The sequence below is a fragment of the Gallus gallus genome, chromosome 2, assembly GCF_016699485.2.
Source record: "Gallus gallus isolate bGalGal1 chromosome 2, bGalGal1.mat.broiler.GRCg7b, whole genome shotgun sequence".
Taxonomy (NCBI): Eukaryota; Metazoa; Chordata; class Aves; order Galliformes; family Phasianidae; genus Gallus; species Gallus gallus.
In genome coordinates, this window is record NC_052533.1 from 102,520,063 (window position 1) to 102,534,264 (window position 14,202).

Here is a 14,202-nt window from a genome sequence, read left to right on the forward strand (position 1 = left end):
CGTTTTTTGACAGAAGAAAATACCAAATCCCACCATGGAAGAGGTAACAACTGTCCAGGACCATGAGGCAGGGGAAGATGCTGCTTCTGAGGCAGATGTTGGTACTGTGGGAGCAGGGCTAGCTGCTGCGCTCTGCTGTCTCCCTTAGCAGAAGCCAAGGTTGTGAAACTGGAAAGCAAGCAAGTACACCCCGACAATCAGCAGTGCATTTCTAGGAGGAGGTGCAGAGAAATGCGAGAGGGCCCTACCATGAGCCTCACCTCTGCAGCTGTATTTCTGGAAGGGTCTGGATGTGAGAACCTCATCTGGCCTCTTCCCTCTGAGATTTGTAGTGCTGAGTGTGGTCAGGATGAACTTCTGACTTTTTAACTTTTAAGATTGCTAAATTATTTTCTGCAAGGCAGCCGCCTCCCGCTTTGAAAATGCGGTTTGTTTGTGGACGTGTACAGGCAGCCCTGCTGCCTGCCCCAGCAAAACCAGTCGGATGCTCCAGGGCATGTTAAATGCCCAACAGCTTGTTAACCTGTCATGAGACTGGGTGTCATCCCCTGCAGAGCTGAGATGTTCAAATCCAGCAGGGAGCTTTGTCAGAATGACCTGCTTTATGTGGGTATGGTTTCATAATGCTGTTCTATGGCCACCTCGAGGAGTGGTGCCTACAAGCAGCTTGCTGTCAGCTCTTGCCTGGGCTTGGTCGCAGCAGCCAGGCTCAGGCTGTGAGGCTGACTGTCCCTAGTTCTCACTTCAAGCCACGGAGGCAGTCATGAGGTGTGTCCCATTGGGAAACCTGGGTCTGCCTGACCTAGTGATTTTTGGTTATGACAGTCATGGGCAGCAGTAGAAGCAAAACAAGAAGCTGTACTGCAAAATTATTGCAGCAGATGATATTGGGATGGGACACAGCTTCTCTTTCCCTGCTTTCCTCCTTACTTTCCCATCCCTCCTCTGTTATTGGCAGCAGCTCAAGGCACTGCAGAGGTTTTTTTTTTTTCCCAAGGCTCTTTTGTTTAATTGACTTTGGGTAGTGAGATGTGAATTGGGAGCCTGGCTGGGGCACACAGCTTCTCCTTGTAATTTTTCTCACTTTGCATTAAGTACGCAGCTACAGGCAGCCTTTCTGAGGGCTGCCCCGAGGAGCTGGTCTTCTGGGCTCTTGGCCTTTGTGTTGCCTGGGGAAGATGCAACTTCATGAATATAAACCAGTGTCTTCTGGCTGCTCCCATTTGAGAGGACAGATTATTTCTCCGTGTCAGAGAATCAGTACTATGAATTGCTGAGAAAATTGCAGTCCTTCAGCATGGGAACAGGTGGGTTTGGTGTGCATGAAGTGACCTCGGGATCATCCGAAGTACACACACCAGTATCAGCATCATACTGAAGTCAGATTTTGTGGGTACAAGGATCCAGTGATGGCGTTGGGAACCTCCCTGTTCCCTCTGGCATGGCACGGGGCCATCTAAGAATCCCCTTACAGGTACAGAGGGGAGGAGGGGGACTTTTAAGTGTTTGGATCGCTTTGCAAAATACCTTGCAATTCCCTACCTGATACTCATGGCAGAATGCTTCCTGCACTGAAAGAGCTTCTGAACCACAAAGTTGAGGGGTAATAGATGGTTGAGAACAGTATGGCCTTGCTCCATTTGTTATCTCAAATGCCTGACAGTTTCTTTAACAGGAGAGATTTCTCCAGCGTTCCCGTGTTAGTGGGACACAAGCCTAAAAGCAAAAGGGTTGGATAAGTGAATATTAATGAAGTCTGTCATTAATTACAGCTAGAGCAAGCTCTTGGAGAATTCATTGCATTTTCAGTGGATTTGAATATAACTTTGTTTAACAGGATTGCATAAGCATTGTTGCAGTATGGCACTAAGAAAGCTCATTATATTTACTGCATAAAGATTATGACTTTGGGGAGATTATAGTTTTAGTGGCTGTTGCCACCTTTCTTGTGGTCCTATCAGCAAGCTGTTAGATGTGGGGAAGAGGGGGAAGCTGTGTGTAAGCCACATTTTCCATCTGCCTGGAAACGCAGCTGTTAATTCTTGTGAACCGAACCAGAGGAAACTGTGAGCTTCTTCTTTCTGAGGAAGCAGAATCCTTTGGAAAGGTGCTGTGTTCCAACAGTAAGAAATGTTTGTCTGTCCTCCGGAAAGGTGAATATATATGCATATGTATTTCTTTGCCATTTAGTCAAAACTCTGAACCCACAGCCTAGCAGACACCTCTGGTTCCTGATGACTATTGGTGCTCCTGAAGATCCTGCTCTTCCAGCTGTGTTGTGCATTTTTTTTTGCTTTTTTTACTATTAGAAACCTACGTGTGTCCCTTTGGCCTGCTCATTGCTGTTAGCAAAAGCCTGAGCTTGGTGTGAGTTAAAGCACATTTGCCTTTGCTCACAGCATTGTGCACCAGGGTATGGCCGAGGGGGTTAATGTTGAGGCACAGTTCTGCAATGTGCTATATTCGCACCAGGCAGCACTTAACTTCAACAAGTCATTTGCTGACCTCTGTTGAAGTGATGTCTGCAGACTGATAGCTCTAATTGGACACCAGGCACCTGGTATGTTAGTGATTAAAAATAAGAAACATTATGACTAGTTAGTGTACGACTGCCTTGAAACCACTGCATAATGATGGTACATTTACCATCAGATTAGGTCACGAAGCAGCTTTACTGCAGCTTGGAAAATTAGGATCAAAAATAGTCCTGTGATTAAAACTCCAGCTTTTGAAAGCTCTTCAGAGAAGGAAGATGTGCAAACGCAGATGTATGGGAGAAATTAAGCAGTCTGGATACGCACAGTTCTTGAATTTAAAGAGAATAATTGATTGAAGTGCTGTGCTAGCTCATTTCTCACAGCTACCCTGTCTTAGCAAAATTAAATGAAGCATCAGAATGATCTGGGAATAAGTTACTTAAAATATAATCCAGAATTGGTCCATGTATTAACGGTGAATTTCATAGTTTCTATGAACATGAGACTGTTCTGCATGGACCAGCAGCAGCCTCCAATAACAGTTGTCTTAGTTTAGGTTTGTGGATTTCTCCTACGTGTTAAAAATACTCTGTACGCTTTATCTCACATTTATCAGCAGTAAAATAATTTCTCTCTGAAACAACTTTTGCTTCCTGATGCCATCAGGACTCCGTCTCCTCTGCAGTTCTGTGCTGCAGCAGTGAGATTCCATTGAGCACAGGGCAGCCTGCAAGCCCCGTGGGTCCTGCCAGCCAGTTCTTCAACACCAGCTGGGAATGAGTTTAAACTGATAAAGAAAAATGATTAAGTTCACTTTTTGCTGCCCTTATGTTGCTTTCTTTCCTCTGCATCAAGCAGAAAACGCCAACTACATTGCAGCTGTGCTATTGGGTACCTGAAGATGGAGGTCTGGTCTGCATTGTCCAAAGCTCTGTGTACTGTTTTACCTATTGAGCCTGAGGGAGTCCAGCATAAACTTGTTTCCTGTGACTGTTTGAGATGCCCACTGACTTTTGGTCACAATGCAAGTTAATTAGCACTGACTATGGCTGGCTTAACCCAGTTACAAAGCTGTAGTTTGCAGGAGGTCTATGCAGGGCTGACCTTTATTTCATTTCATCTTATTTTTGTGTTAGGAAGTTCTGTAGGTCTCTGGAGGTTAACAGGGTGTCCGTGAGGACTGTTTCTCTGTTTATCCAGCTTCCAGCTATTCTGCATGTAAGTACCAGAGTCTTAGGTGTCACTTTTTAAAACCTCATATCCACATTAGACAAAATCTGTTGTAGTGTGGGTTGGCATCTGTTTAACTTACGCCTGCTTGTGCCTGGCCTGAGCCTGTGTTAATGTATTAAAAGTGGTGTTGCATTGAAATGGGTGGTGCATGTGACGTGGGCATGACTTACAGTGCTGGTGTACAGCCCCAGTCATCATACACCCATAGAATCGTTGGAGTTGGAAAGGACCCCTAAAGGTGACCTACTCCAACTCCTCTGCAATGAACAGGGACACCTGCAGCAAGACTGGGATGCTCAGAGCCCCATCCAGCCTGACCATTAGTGTCTCCAGGGATGGGGCATCCATCATCTCTCCAGGCGAGCTGTTCCAGTGCCTCACCACCTTTATTGTAAAAAACAACAGCAACAAAACGTTTTCTTTATATCCAGCCTAAGTGTCCCTTCTTCTGGTTGGAAACCATTTCCCCTTGTCCCATCACAACAAACCTCACTGAAGAGTCTGCCCCCTTTTTTTCTTGTAGCCTCTCTTTAGTGACAGTGGTAAACCAGATGGTGATGTGCTCCCTCGGCAGCAGCTCTCTTAACCTGCACGTGAGTTTGTTGGGTCAGGGGTGGAGTGGGGAGCAGAGAGTAACGGAGCCCTTGAAACTGGTTAATGTGCCAAAGAAGCAGAGTGAAATACAGATCTGAGGCAAGCACAAGTCGTGAGCCTGTTCAGAAAATTGCTGTGGACTCGACTAGAAAGCAACAGCAATACCCCTGGCAGGGAGCACAGTTCTGGCTAGCTGGGGCGGATGCATTCGCATGCCTGTTTATCAGTGTGCTCAAGCTGAAAGGCTGATACAAAGTGCTTCCTGCTCAGCATGATAAATAGAATTTTGCATGATAATTATGTTTACAGCAGGACAGATGTACTAATAACACGTCCCCTAAAGACTTCAAATGAGCTATAAAAGAGCCAAATCTCAGCTGAAAATGCTGGCAGCAGTAGTATTAATTGTGTAAGTTACATCTGATAATTGTCTTGATTCATTTGAATGAGGCAGTCAGCTATTAATGGCTTGTGCTCTATAGTACCGAAACAGCCGAGTACGTGGGATGTCAGTCTGGTAATATAGTTATATATTAGCAATGCGTTCTAATGGACATACTCCAGTGGATAGGAAAGGGGAGAAGTGTTGCAGTTAATTTCCAATGCTGTTTCATCTTCTGTATCTAAATACTTCTATGCCTTCAGGAAGAGAACTTCGTGTTGTTATCTATGAATTGTTTGATGTAAGACAATGCCTGCAGAAAAAAAAAAAAAGACTTCTGTGGTTATTGAGGACTAAAATGAAGAATGACTAATTAGCTGTCTTGTTCCATTTTACTCTTCCACACTGGTGATAGGAATGAAATTCTTACACGTTTTCACATATTAAAGATCTTCCTGTTCAGTGAATGTTTATGGGTCAAGTGTGCATACACACACACACACTCACACATATAATATAGATGTGATCTAAAAAACTTGGAATAAGTTATCACTACTCTAAAAATCAGGTTTGATAAGATGCAGTCCAAATGAGTGTCAGTACTAGATGTTGTGCCCAGATTACAGTTAAATAAAGACCTTGCAGGTAACTAACCAAATGTAAATCCCCACTGGTCCAAATTGAATTACTTTTTGTGACATCCTAATTCATTTGCATTCCCAAAGCGTGTTTCCTTTTGTCTGTGGTAAGTTGAGCTGCAGATAGCATCCCAGAGGAGCACCCTTCTAGCAGGCCTAACCCACATCCTCTCTCTGGCTGATTAATCTGCAAATCCTTCCAAATTTCTTAGCCATGCTCTTACATCAGAGCATCCCTGAGTAAAAGATGTGAGCAGAATCCTGAAATGGGCTGCCTCAACACGAGAGGGGCTCTTTCTGCTTTCATTAGGCTATATATATACATATATATATATATATATTAACAGGGAAACAGGCGGTTGACTTTGTGAAGTACGAGGTGTGTTCACTGGGTAGCGGAGAGCTGATGGCCTGGAGAAAAAACTGCCAGGAGATGCTCAGTAAAACTTGTCCTTGGTTCCATGTAACCTTTCATCAATTTAATTCATTGCTAACGAGCCGCAAATTCATTGCGATTCATTGCAGAGCTTTAAAATTACAACCGAGTCAGATGACAGAGTGCCTTGTTTTATTGTTGTCAAGGAATATCCTCCAAATGATTGAGGATTAGGCAGTAGCATGGCCTCTGGAAGGAGTGTTGGCCCCCATGTTGCTGAAGGGTGTTGATGAAAGCACCAAGAGCTCCAGAGGAGAAAGGAAGGAGGAGACTTAACAAACAGCAAGTCTTTGTCAGCTTACATCCGTGTGTGCCGTATCCTTACTCCTGCTAATGCTGAGGAAATGGCTCTGTGATCGATTTGTTCCAGTCAGATAGCAAAGCCTGGAGTACAAACTGCATCCATTTCTGCGCTGCCTTGGGGTTGTTTTCTTCCTCAAACCGTCTATAATGTGTGTGTGAATATAAACAAATGAAACACCGAGGAGAAACATAATTAAAAATGTCTGTTAGTGAAAGAAAAGCTTGATGATTTTTTTACTTCTATTTTCTCTATATTATATTTCTGTACTACACATACTATAAAACTTCACTCCACAGCTCCTGTCCACAGGCAGCTGCATAATTATGTTAGCAATTTGTTTGTGGTTGTAAGAGCTGGTTAACTCGGATCCTCCAGCCTTGCTGTAAGCTTTGGGTGTCAACCCTTATCGATTGACTATCTCTACCAGAAGATAGGCAGCAACTCTTATTACTAATGATTGCTTTATGTATTTATTTTCTTATGCGCACACCAGATCAGATCAGGTGAAGGAACACTTGAAGTGGGTCAGCGTGATGTTAGCTGTAGCTCTGCCAACCCCTTGGCTTCTTTATTGCGCAACGTGAATGCAACATACCTTTTGGATGTGCTGAGGAAAGGCTGAACGTGTGAGGGATCACCCTTGGGGTAAGCTGGTGCAGCAGTCAGCGTGCTGTGAGGAGAGCTGCCTGCCCTGTATCTGCAAGCCGTTGGTGCCCGAGCTGCTGCCTCTTCTGCAAAGCTGGCTGACTGAGAGAAGTGAGGGGTCCTCAGAGGTCGGTCTCTTAAATTGAGTCATACCCCTTTCTGTGATTAATAAGGAGGATGTTCAGAAAGATATGCGGCTGTCTTCAGTTCATAGCTGATCTTCCACGGTGCAGATTGCATGAAGTAAGAGTTCTGAAAGGAGTGAGCCGGCTTCTAAAAACATTTTAATTTTTAATAGAGATGTGTACCATGGGAGAGCAACCTCAGGCTGGGAATGTGCCAGTTACAGTGTGCTGCTGAGCAGGAGACCTCAGCAGGGAGACGAGAAAATGATCTAATCTTCTGCTTCCACCTGTCAGCCCAGGCAAACGCTGTGCCTAGTCACAGTGGTAGGAGTGGAGGAGAGGAGGAAGGAGCTTGCTTCTCCCAGGGCAGCCACGCTGCTTGGCTTCAGGCCTGTCCTGAGCAAGAAGGCCAGTAGGGAACAGAGCTATCTCTTGTGAGGCCCAGATTCGAGCTCACAGATGTGTCCAAGCAGTTACGCTTCCATTGCCTGCAGATCTGACCCTGTTTTGTCATTTTTTGAAACAAGGCTCTGTTACATTTTAGCGTAAGCACAAAATGCTATACTTAATTGTCTAGACGTGGGCTAACGGACAAGAGGGCATTAACTTAATTGGATGTGCTAGTGTTTAAAACTGTGGCACTGAACTGCCTTGCGGTAACTCATGTATTCACAGATGTATGAAGGTATGCCCAGCGTTGGATACCTAAGATATCAGCGTTGGGCTTTTCTGAATGGTATGAATTGGCTTGTGTTTTAGCTGTGCATGGCCAAGGGGAGGGCATGACCAGTGTTTGCTCCCAGATATGTAATAGGGTGGTGAGAAAAGCATCTGATCCTGAGGGAATTTGTGGCAAATGTGCCCAGAACTAAATCCAAAGCACGCATTGGTAAATGCTCTGTATTGTCACAATCTGTGCCAGAGTTCATATCTCATGGAGGAAATACCTCATGCTAGCTTTCACTTGCTCAGTTTGGTCATTGTTCTGCTCACGTAAGAACTAATTTTCTCTGCCAGAAGAATATTATGGGGTAATTCATAATGTCTGAGATGTGTTTGTGAAGAAGAGGTGTGTTAGTGCCTGATCGCATCTTTTCTGAATCTAACGTTAAGTTTTGGGGTTGCAGAATACATTCTCCTAGATTGCACGTGCATCTGGAGGTAAGGCTATGAGGTAGGGCCGTAGGTAATTTAACAAATACCATGAATGAAATAAAGGGAAACAAACAGGAAAAGGTAGCAGTCTTAATTGTATCACTGCATACACAGGAGAGAGTGGAAGGCTTTTTTTCAGATGCGTTAGTGCACGTGTGTTTCCAGATGTTGTGGCATCACCTATAGCCTGGGTTTCCAGGTGTGTAGTTAAGAACTTTGATCACTCTAAAATGCAACATAATTGGATTTGGTAATCTCAAAGCTGCTTTTGGAGCGTGACTTATTCAAATAGGGTCTTTGATTTTAGGTTTGATTCTTTTTCTTCTCTCAGAAGTCTGATCCTAAGGATACCTGTTCCTGAGGTGCAGCATTCCTTGTGGACAGACAAATATTCATCATTTTACAATGCACCAAGTCTACCAGGCATAAACAACACATGTAGAATCTGTTAGATTGATGTTGATTAAACAGGAGATAATGGTCTGTGTTTTACTTTAGAAAAAGGGTGTGCAATGAAGAATTCATGTTTGTTACAATGCAGTAGTATCTGCTCTGGCAAGCATCTTTGTTTTCGTAGGACAGACAATTAATACCGTTCGCTTCTTTGTTACTTTTGAGTACCATTTTTAATTGAGCCGGTGCCCTATGATGCCTTGCCATGATAATGTGTTAGGTTATGAGGTAATGGCTGTTCTAAGAAATACAGCCGTGGCAGTCTTCTGGCACATTCAACATAAATCACGGCACACAAGCCTTCCGAAAGCTATCACACTGCTGCAGAGTCAGGAAAGTGAAGGCAGTAGATGTGTAAATCACTGGTTACATAGAATAGAGGATGTAGATTTTGGGAACATTGAGAGCTCTTGCCTTTAAATGAATCTTTCTGAATTGCTGCTGTAGCTCTCGTTATGGCTTGGGCATAACTAGCAGCAGGAGGACAGGGTGCAGAGGCAGCTGCTACAGGGAGGAGATGGTAGGTTTCAAACAAGATCTGTCTTCAGTGAATTAGGAAATCAGCTGGGGAAGGTAAAATGAAAGGGGCCCCAGATTCAACAGTGCTTGGTGATTGCTCTTCCGTTAACTAGACTTAATCCTCTTTGTTTCCTTCATCGGAGATTTCATATCACTGCCTAATTTTGAAAGCCTTCTAGTAAGGCTAAGAATTAATGTATATCAAGTTGGATTGTGCAGGATGCTTCAGACAACCCTATCTCCTGCTTTCCTACACACATTCATGTGTGCACGCTGTACTGTCTATGAACAGTTTTCATCTCAGCAATTCCTGTGCCAGTCCCCTGTCTCTTCAGAGATCTGTCACTCCTGATTTTGCATTCAGAGAATTGTAAGGGCTGGAAGGGATTTCTGGAGATATCTGCTCCAACCCCTGCAAAGCTGGTTCCCCACAGTAGGTCACACAGGAAAGCATCCAGGTGGGTCTTGAATGTCCCCAGAGAAGGAGACCCCACCATCCCTCTGGGCAGCCTGTTCCAGTGCTCCGTCACCCTCACAGTAAAGAAGATAGGTCCAGATGATGCCTTAGGGACACTGGGACAGAGTCATGCTAGAGAGTTATGGTCCATTTGAAGGAATATGTACGTAAAACTACATTATTATTTTTGAACAAGATCTTATTCTGCGTTGCCACGCTGTAAGAAATCAGTAGGATACTTTAGTATTGTCATGTTTCCTTCTTTCTTAGTCATTTCTTTTCTGTACTGTGTATTTGACGCTGGTATAAATTGCATGCAAATAAATAATAGTAGTCTTACCTTCAAGACAGAAAGACCAATATTTTTTTACATTTAGAAGTTATATGCAGGCAGGTCAGCAGGCAGCTGTTTGAGTGCAGAATTTCAAAGCCTCTACTGTACGTATTGTGAGGCCTGGAGAAGGATTTGGATGGCAGTAGAGGTAGGATGCCATCTACTCTGGGGGGAAACATGCATGTTCGTGCCATAGCTTTCCACTCATCCCGTTGCTTTCTGCCCAATGGGTTGATGAAAATCAAGAAAGCATTTTGGCAGGATGTTGTTCTAGTTATGTCTGGCTTAAGGTCTGAAGGCCTCTCTCCTTGCAACGTGTACCCGGATAGGAACAGGTTGCTGGGGCCATGTTAGCCCAGGATTTCTGTGCCAGAGACACCTTGCAGAAGGCTGTGGTCTTAAACCAGGTTTTCATCCTGCCTGGGTGTGACAGCTAAACAGCGTGGTATATATCTCTTGGTATATATCTGTGCATATGTTTGGATTGGGCAGCTGACTTAACATAATACCCCATTTTTGGTGTATGCCAGATGCCTTAACTCTTGATGTGGATAGCCTTGCCAATACACTGGGCAATTTTAAAGTCCTGAATTGAGTCGCATGTTTTTGCAGAGAAAGGCTCTGCTTTGTAATTATGATAGTGCATAATTAAGTACTGCCAGTTTGGGTAGCTGCATGAAGCTCTGTTTTCCTTAGTAATTATTAATAGCCTCAGGGTTGTTTTTTCTGTGTTTGTCTTCCTGCACACTGGTAAAAGATAGGAAGAAAACGAGCTGATACATAGGAAACCCAGGAAGAACTTCAGGCAGAGGGCAAGAGGTGACTCATTAGCGGGCCCTCATCTGGGTTAGTTGCGGGTCATGCAGTGAGGGGTCATGAGGGAGCCACGATTCCACACAGCTGATGCCTATGATATTTCAGAGGGATGTATTAATTGACTTGCGCAACATTTCAGAGGGGTTGTTAATTGACTTGTATGATATTTCAGAGGGATGTGTTACTTGACAGCAGCTTGGGCCTGGGGGTGTGGGTATGCTGCTTAGCCAGCAGGTTGATGGGGTTGGAGAGAAGTGGCTGCTTGGTTTTACTGCGGTGACCGAAGGCTGGGAGGTCTTCAAAAGCCTTGTGGAAAGCTGTCCTGGTTATGCTGATCCCCTGGAGCTGGGATGCACATAACACCCTGACCACCGAGCTGTGTGTTTGAGCATGGCTAGGTAACTCCCCAGGCAGTGCTGCTCGGCTCCTTCAGGAGCTTTGCGGCACTATATCTGGGTGGGTTGAAATGGGGATGATTTGAGGCCCACTTCCTTGGTGAGACTGTAAAAATCTGGAGAAAATTCATCTCCCTCGGGCAAACTGGGGACGCTTGCCCTGATGGATGCTGCAGGTCTGTGTGCTGACCCTACCTGCTCAGTGCCTATACCCCTGAAGGTTTGTGATCTCAACAGAAGCAGGGGGACCGGCACCCACAACTTCCACAGAAATTAAGCACATTTAAAATGCAGCTCCTATTTTCCAGTCTCCTAGCTGTGCTAGAAGGTCATTATGCATGGATTTATTTTCCCTTATCTCTTGGATTATCATCTGCTTCCTTCCTTCCTGGGTGAATTTATCCAGTGTTCTGATTGCAGCTTTGTTTTTTATCACCTCCTGTCTTAAGGGGCTTACGGTTGTGTAGGTTTAACATTATTGAGCTGAGGATTTTGCAGCAATTGACAATGAAGATAATTTTCTATAGATGAATGAGTTTGTTACAACAGATCTTTTTGCAGAGTACTTTATTTGACTGTTTGCAGTTTTGGTTACAGAACCGCTTTGTTTCATTTTCCTTTTTTTTTTTTTTCTTTTTTTAATTGAGCCACATATTAATCTGACTTTGTAAAGGAGAAACAGATAACATTTTAAGTCTTAAGAAACTTCTACGGGGATTCAAGCAGCTGGTCAGAGATAAATCCAGCGTGCAAACAAGGTCATGAATATCTTAGAAAACAACCATTTAAAATACCAGTGCATCAAGTATCTTTTTAGTGTCTTTCTTTGGCTTTGGTTTGAAATTCGATGTTAGGCTATTAGTAGTTTCTGTGCTCATGTAATAGTGGCACAGGAAACAGGGAGGAAACGAGAGAAGAAAATACTTTAGATCGAGGTTTAAGGGAAAGTGATATTACATTCTTTGAAGATAAAAAAGAAACAGATGAACAAAACCCAACAGTCTGCATGAGACTGCAGCCAACCAAGTCCTGTAGGGCTGATCCCAACAATTGGGAGTTATCGTCTTCCAGAGCTAACACTGCTTGCTTCTGTGTGCACTGGGGTGAGAGGAGAGGGGCTGGGGATACCTATAGGAGTAGTAGTTAAACCGAGGGTATGTTTTTGAGGCTTTGCTTGGATTAGGAGAGCTGTTCATTTCTCCTGAAGCATCTTTCATTTGATGAGTAAGAACAATTGCATTTCAGTGTTCATTACCTGGCTAACATTCACTCCCCGTAGATTTTAGAACATTCTTGCATTCAAATGCATCTGTAGGAAGACTTATCCAAAAAGCATGAATCTTGCATGAGTCGCACGGGGCTACTTTGTTTTGATCTCTTACTTAACAGCAAAAGGATTGTCCCCTCGTTATTATTGTAATAGGACATTTTCAGTGCAAAACAGGTATCAGCACAGCTTTGCATCAAAGTGTTGGTGATTTGTGGTGTCAGCCAGTGCGGGTTATTTATTTCACTGCTAATCTCTACACAGAGCAGCTGCTCTAGCACGTTAATCAATGTTTTGAAAAGTAACCCAGTTGAAAGTTGTATAGACAAGCCCTGACCGCTTGCCTGCAGAAAGAAATAAGGTGGATCGATTTAAATATTAAATGTGAGTCGAGGTGATTAATTTTTAATGAAGGCAGTGAACAACTGGTTTGGCTTGTATTCCCCTTTCAAAAGCTTTGCCTTTCCAAAACTGTTTTCTTCATAAGCGCGTGGCACAGGATGTGAGTTAGTTCACAGCAGGTAAGTTCATTAGTTGGCATCTCTGGTATAATATCCAGCTGTGGAAGGCTTATAAATATTGGTATTTAGGCCATCTTAATTAGGCCTCAAAGTAAAGATTTAAAAGCAGAATAATGGTGCGTACTTCATTGCTGCTGAGCTTCTTCAGTGGAAAGAGGGTGCGGTTCCCGGGTGGTATGAAATGATTTAAGCAGAGCTGCTGCAAATCTTCAGCCGTGCTCCTGTGTGTGTGCCAGGAGCTGAGCTGATGAAAAGGAACAGCTCAGGGAGAGGTGAAAGATGTGGCAGTTCACAGCTGGGTGAGATGCTGTGCTGGATATCCTTGCTGGCTGCCAGCACGGGGGATAGATAGCATGGGCAGCCCCGAGGTCTGTCTTTGTCAGCTTCTGTGTGACCCACGCTTCTTCTTTTCTGGTGGTCTGTGTGCTCCTTCCTTCCTTCCTGGATGAACATATCCAGGGTTTTGCTTACATTCACGCTAGCTGGGAGGGAGCTCAACTATTCATGCTCCCTTTCCAGCCATGGATGAGCACAGAGCTTCCCCCACTTCTTTCAGAAGCCATGCAGACTTAACTTGCCACATTTAGGTCCCCGAAGCACTGCAAAGTCACTACTGGTAAAGCTCAGCATGAGCTCCTTTGTGCCGAGAGGTGCAGGGATTCCCAGTCAACCTGTGTGGCTTTCAGGATTAGCAAGCAGAAGCCAGGAGGCAGAATCCCAGTGCTGTGTGTAACAAGTTGAGACCAACAAGGGATGCAAGAGGAACTGAGACAGTGAGCAGGCAACTGGGTGACCAGTGTTCAAAGCTGTCCCAGAACTGATGCGTGTGTTATTAACCTAATATACAGCGGTAATAAAAAGCAGCAGTTATCATTTGCTATGCTAGCGATACCGGTGGCTGAGACCTCCAACTTCTCCATCTCATAGAATCATTAAGGTTGGAAAAGAACTCTAAGGTCATCTAGTCCAGTCATCAACCCATCCCCACTATGCCCACTAACCATGACCGTCGATGCCATACCTACCTTTTTCTTGGAAACCTTCAGGGATGGAGGTTTCACTGCACCACCTCCCTGGGCAGCCTGTGCCACTGCCTCACCATTCCTTCTGAGAAGCTGTTTTTCCTACTATCCAGCCTGGACCTCCCCTGACACAGCTTGGGGCCATTCCCTCTAGTCCTGTCACTGTTACCTGGGAGAAGAGGCTGACTGTGATTTGGTGATTGCCAGCAAGGAATATGATTTTCCATGTTCTGCTTTGGGTGGGCTGTGCCATACACATTTTTTGTAATTCATGATGGTTTTGTAAGCCAGCGTGCAGCTCCCAGTTTTATGCTGCTGTTGGGATGCTTGGAGGTGGTGAAGCAGCTGCTTCAGTGAGGCTGTGCTGGAAGCTCCCTCCATGCCTACCAGCATAACAGTGAGGTTTCCTTCACAACTTAATTTTGCAGA

The 14,202-nt window shown here is 44.4% G+C and overlaps 1 protein-coding gene across 4 annotated transcripts in view; it reads left to right on the plus strand.

The window, feature by feature from the left end:
- Nucleotides 1–14,202, plus strand: part of CABLES1 (Cdk5 and Abl enzyme substrate 1) — a 68,505-nt gene that overhangs the window by 16,131 nt on the left and 38,172 nt on the right. The window lies entirely within an intron of this gene.